Below are 6,000 nucleotides of genomic sequence, written 5' to 3' on the forward strand. Positions count from 1 at the left end.
GCTAGCTTTTGTTTGTTAGAACTTATTCCAAAATGGCTCTTTAAGTCCATAATTCATATATATCTTCTTCTGTAAGTGTACAACAAAAAGAAATAGGAAATGTTGTACGCATCCCCAACCCGTGTATATGTTTATGTTTTATAGAGAAAAATTGTATGGGTGTTAATGGGATTACTTTTGCTACTTTTGTTGGATGATTAAAATTCATCCTTGTTTTGTACATTTAAATCTTATATATATCATATTAATATTAGTTATGTTATATAATTGATTTTGAAATTAAACTTGTTTGTTTGTAGGTATGGATTATGATATGCAACTTAAGATGCTCTTGTTATGCAAAGAGTACTTATATGAGGAGGATAATTTTTGGGATTTGATTGCTTGCAACACATGTTACATTACAAAGTATTATTTGAACCATATATATAAGGAACCTTGTATGACCTCGTTTTTAACCGGCCAAATGTGGATGATTGAGTTACTTAACGGTCATGAGACACGTTGTTTTAATTCTCTTAGGATGTACCCTCCTTTATTTATGGAATTATGCACAGATTTAGAAAGCAAGTATGGTTTAAAACCATCGTATAGACTGGAGTTAAGGGTGAAAGTGGGTACTAAACTTTGCCCAAAGTCGCAAATAAGGGACTCAAGTTTCAGTTGTTGCATTTTGAGTACTGAACTTGGGTAGAGTACTCAATGGAGGGAATATTCCGTGCCGGTAACTTCCATTTACCTGTTATAACCGGTTTTGATGAATATATATATAAAAAATTAAATATAGGCAATGATGACACTGCCTTGAGTAGAGAGAAAGGAGCTGTTGTTCTTTCCCCAATGCTTGCTCTCCTCAGTGTAATAAGTGGCGGGAAATGGCCTTCATGAAGCTTCTTGGGTAAGATTTCCCTAAATTACCCTTTCATCACTTCTAATTTCAGACAAAACCCTTGAGTTCACTCTTCCCTATATAAAGGATCTAAAGGGGGGGGGGACCTTTCAGACACATTTACTCCATTAACACCCAAAAAAGGAAGGTTTCTATATTCTTCATGTCTTGGCCCGCCACTGATATTTTTGAGGAGCAACGACACAAACGTGCAAGGTTGACAAACTCAGAAGGTATATTCCATTTCTTTTTCTGTTTGTCCATGATTGTTGTGTTTGTTTGTTGTTCAAAAAGTTGTATTTTGTGTTGATATGGAGTTAAAAAGTAATTTAGTTGTTGATAAAGGTTTGTGGTGTGATTAAACTAAGGTTTTTGTTAATTATCAATTTTTTAAGTGTTTGACTTTGATTAAACTAAGGAAATAGTCTTGGTTGTTGTGTGAAGCTCTGTTTTTAAGTGTTTAACATAAGGGTGTGACTTTGTTTTTAAAACCCTTAGCTTAAGCAAAAACTTTACCTTACTATTTGAGGTAAAAAAAATTGGCCTTTAGGTATAGACGCTCTTGCCGATGCTCATCCCCTTTTCAGCCAACAAGATGTGTTGGTCACTAACATCTTCAACCGCCTACTGTGGGAGGACCAAGCTGCTGTGGAAGGCGTCTGTGTGAAGTGGAGGGTGTGGTGGCGCCTACGCAACCTTGCCTTCAGTTACCCCTTCTCTGGCCCAAGGGAATCTATTCAGGAGTGGATTCTCCGGGATATCCTGTTCAATGACGGTCGTGACCTCCACGCTTGGGTGAACAAAGACATGACCGTCTACTTTGACGGTTTCCCACTCCTCTTTAAGGAGGACTAGGTGATGAGGGGTGGGTGTCTAGGGGGGCAACACTCATATGCTTGTTTTTGGGGGTGTTGCCTAGTTTATTAAGCTTTTGGGGATCCTTTTTAAATTTATGTAAAAATTAATCATGTATGTAGGTAGTTTGCTGATGTGTCATGGCATAAGTAGGTTTTTGGTGTGACAAGATTATAGAACTAGTTGTTCTTGTCACTTTGCCATGACACACTTAGATGGTTAAGTTTCTTGTAGGCCGTAGTTCTTGTTAAGCCTACCTTTTGAATGACTGTAATCAATGACAAATATTATTATGATGAATGAAAATGGAATTATGTTTTATGTATACACTTCTCTTAGTAAATTTGTTGCTATTGCCTGTCTATTCATTGTCATTGCTTTCTTTGCACTTTGTATGCACACAAAATGATCATTTCTGTATAAGACATTTTTAAAAATACACCTCAACAGTGGACATGGATTGACAACCTTTTATCATACACAGATATGCTGCACTTGAAACCATGTGTGATTGTTCATCATGGTGGTAAATGGGTTGATGAATTTGAAATGGTTTACAGTGGGGGAAAAGTGACTACATTTGATGAGTTACCAGAAGATGTTGATGGTAACTATGTCAAGCAAATTATTGATAGCCTAGGATACAAAGACATTGTCAAAGTGCACTTTTGGGATCCTAGAAAGGATTTTGGAAGTGGTATAAGATATTTGAGGTTTGACAATAAGACATGTGATCCTTTTTTAACTTTTTTACTTGAGTTTAGGGCTGTAAACATATACACAGTACATGAGCTAGTTGTGGTTAGGAACAAAACATCAAATTTAGGACATGGATTAGGTGGCCATAGGTCATTTGTTGAGCTTCTTAGGAGTACTGATGTCCCCAGTTGTGATGATCCTTTCCTAGACTTTGATCCTGATGGATCATATGAAGATGATGATGAAGTTTTAACAGCTAGAACAATGTTGAGTGATGACAAGAAGTACCAAAAGTGTTATGATGATGAACTGGAGATGTTGAAGCGTTTAGAAGAATCAAAAGGGAAGGGTATTGGTGGATATGCTAGTGACTCTGAGGACAGCAGTGATTATGGCTCCCCATGTCAGTCATCTGATGAAGATGACATTGGTTATCTGGTACAACCTGGTACCAAGGCAGTGAGGGAGAGGAAGGGAGCTCAATTAGGCAGTGGTAAGTTTTATGTTGGGCAATCATTTGAGAATGCAGCTAGCTTCAAGAAAGCTCTTAGTGATTATAGTATTGAGACAGGTAGAGACATTGCATTTAGTAGAAATGACAAGAACATGGTTGGTGGTCGCTGCAAGAACAAAGACAAAGGATGCCCATGGAAGATATGGGCATCTTGGGAAAAGGGTAAAAGAAATTTCAAGATTAAAACACATTTAGGTGAACATACATGTGGTAGACAACCAAAAAGCAAAAAAGTAGCAGCTTCTTGGGTTGCTGCAAACTTCCAGAACAAATTCAAAGTCAATCCCTATATGAAGATACATGACATAATTGAAACTATATGGCTTGAGAAGGGGTTGAAAGTCAGTAGGTATCTTGCATATAGGGCAAGGAAAATAGGACAAAGGTTGATTGTGGGGGGAGTATGAGGAACAATTTGGTCTCCTACCAAGGTATGCTGCTGAGGTGTTAAGAAGTAATAGGAACAACACTGTGAAAATAAAGATGGCTGCCAATGTCTTTGAGAGAATTTACATGTGTTTTGATGCACTCAAGAGAGGATTCATAGCTGGTTGCAGGAGGTTCATTTCTCTTGATGGTTGTTTTCTTAAGGGACCTTTTGGTGGTCAACTTTTAGCTGCTGTGAGTAGGGATGGGAACAACCAAATGTTCCCAATAGCCTGGGCAGTGGTAGAAGTAGAAAGCACAGACACATGGACTTGGTTTTTAGAGCTTCTAGGTGCTGATTTAGGTCTTGTGCAGGGTGCTGGTTACACTTTCATGAGTGATCAACACAAAGGGCTACTTGCTGCAGTGGCTAATACCTTTCCAGAATCTGAGTCTAGAGTGTGTGCAAGACATGTTTATTATAACTTTAGAGGTGTGTTTGGTGGAGGTCTTGAGTATAGAAAACTTTTTTGGAGGATTGCCAAAAGCACAACTGAGAATGAGTTTGAAGCTAATATTCAGAAGTTAAGGGACATTTGAGAAGATGCAGCCAATGACCTGATCAACAGGAATTACAAAAAATGGTGCAGGGCATTTTACAGCCCTCTCTTATGTTGTGATAGTGTGGATAACAACATGAGTGAGGTATTTAATGCTTACATTCTAAACTCTAGACATAAACCCATCATAACAATGTTAGAGGATATAAGGGAGGGTTTAATGGATAGGATGCACAAGAAAAGGGATCAAATTGCCAAAAAACAAATTCAGCTTTGCCCTAGGATCCAACAGAAATTAGAAAGATCCAAAATATGGGCAAGGGGTTGGAATTCCTACTGGGATGGGGGGTTCTGTTATGGTGTAAGGGAGGGTGCAACTCAAGACAAGTTTGTTGTTAACCTATCTGCTAGGACTTGCAGCTGTAGATCTTGGCAAGTGAGTGGCATCCCTGGTAAACATGTAGTGGTTGCTATGTGGAGTAACTCAGACAGCCCTGAGCCATATGTGAATGAGTATTTCACAAAGGCAATGTACTTAAAGGCTTATGCACACCTGTTAGAGCCTTTAAATGGACCCTAGGAGTGGCCAGTAAGTACTGACCTTGTGCTGCCACCAAAGTTAAAAAAGATCCATCACAGACCCAAGACAAAAAGAAGACTACAGGCAGCTGAGCTTACAGGTACAGGGAAGTTAAGGAGAGTTGGTACTGTGATGACTTGCAGTTTATGTGGTATTCAAGGTCATAACAGTAGGGGATGCAAAAATGTGCCTAAAGAACCAAGGAGCAATGCAAGACACCAGCCTACTACTGGAGACACTCCAACAGACACTCACTTGCCAATGCATATGAGGGGAGTGGGAATTTACACTTACCCAAATGGGTTTCAAAGAGTTTCAAATGTAAGCAAATAAGTCTGCCTTAATGAACATATTACTTACTTAAAAGCTTTGCCTAAATTGACTTGTAATTTTTTTATTTTTTTTTTTAAATGTAGGCTGGATCTAACCAACATCATACTAGTTCAACAGTTCAACAGCCACAGCCTGTTCATAGAGCATTCTACTCAGATTTTGAAGGGGATCAGACTGTTTATTCTTTTACTCAGGATTATCCCTTTTCTAGCCAACAAAGCCAGGAAGATAAAACAACTATAACAACACTTGCATTGCAGGTAACTTCATTATAGAAACTTCATTTATTAATCAGCAATTCAACAACAACTGAGTTTATGTCAATTGCATTACAGAACCTAGCAAGACAAAGAAGAAGCAACAACTCTTAAGGTAAGCTTTTACTAAGCTAAGACTACTTCAATACATAACATACAAAAGAAAGGCAAGAAAAATTACAATAAAGATCCACATTTGCCACCTGCAGGAACTTGGACTACCCCTTTTGAACTTCAACAAGGTATGTTCTGCCATCAACTTCCTCCCATATTGGTTGGCTTCACAAAGTCGTTTCCTCATTGCAATAATCTCATTTTTCAAGATTTCTTTTTCCTGCATCAAACCTAGTATAACCTCACTCTGCCAATCTGTTGGTGGCTCAACATCTGTCCACTTGAAGAACTTACAACCCCTGGTATCTGTCTCTGCATCATAATCTGGACATGCCAGAAACCTTCTACTAGGGTTGTCCTTTGTCCAAGCCCTGGCCCTAGACTCAATTAAAACACAGTGACACCTTCACTAGTGGAAAAAAGGCCATCCGTAGCGGGCAAAAAGGGCCCATCCGTAACGGGCAGCGTTCGTTACGTATGCGGCCGTTACGGATGGCCATCATTATTCGTAACGGGCACTGTCCGTTACGAATAACCCATTATTCGTAACGGTCACCTAAAATGTCCGTTACGAATAACCATGTCCGTTACGAATAATGGGTTATTCGTAACGGACATTTGAAATGTCCGTTACGAATAATGGGCTATTTGTAACGGACATTTGAAATTTCCATTACGAATAACGGGGTTATTTGTAACGGACATTTCAAATGCCCGTTACATACAAATAACCCCGTTATATGTAACAGACACATGTTTTGCCTGTTACAAAAAACGGGTTAATAGTAACGGGCATAATATCTGCCCGTTACAAATAGTGTTTGTCCTAATTA

The sequence above is a fragment of the Chenopodium album genome, chromosome 9 (assembly GCF_948465745.1).
Source record: "Chenopodium album chromosome 9, dcCheAlbu1.1, whole genome shotgun sequence".
NCBI lineage: Eukaryota > Viridiplantae > Streptophyta > Magnoliopsida > Caryophyllales > Amaranthaceae > Chenopodium > Chenopodium album.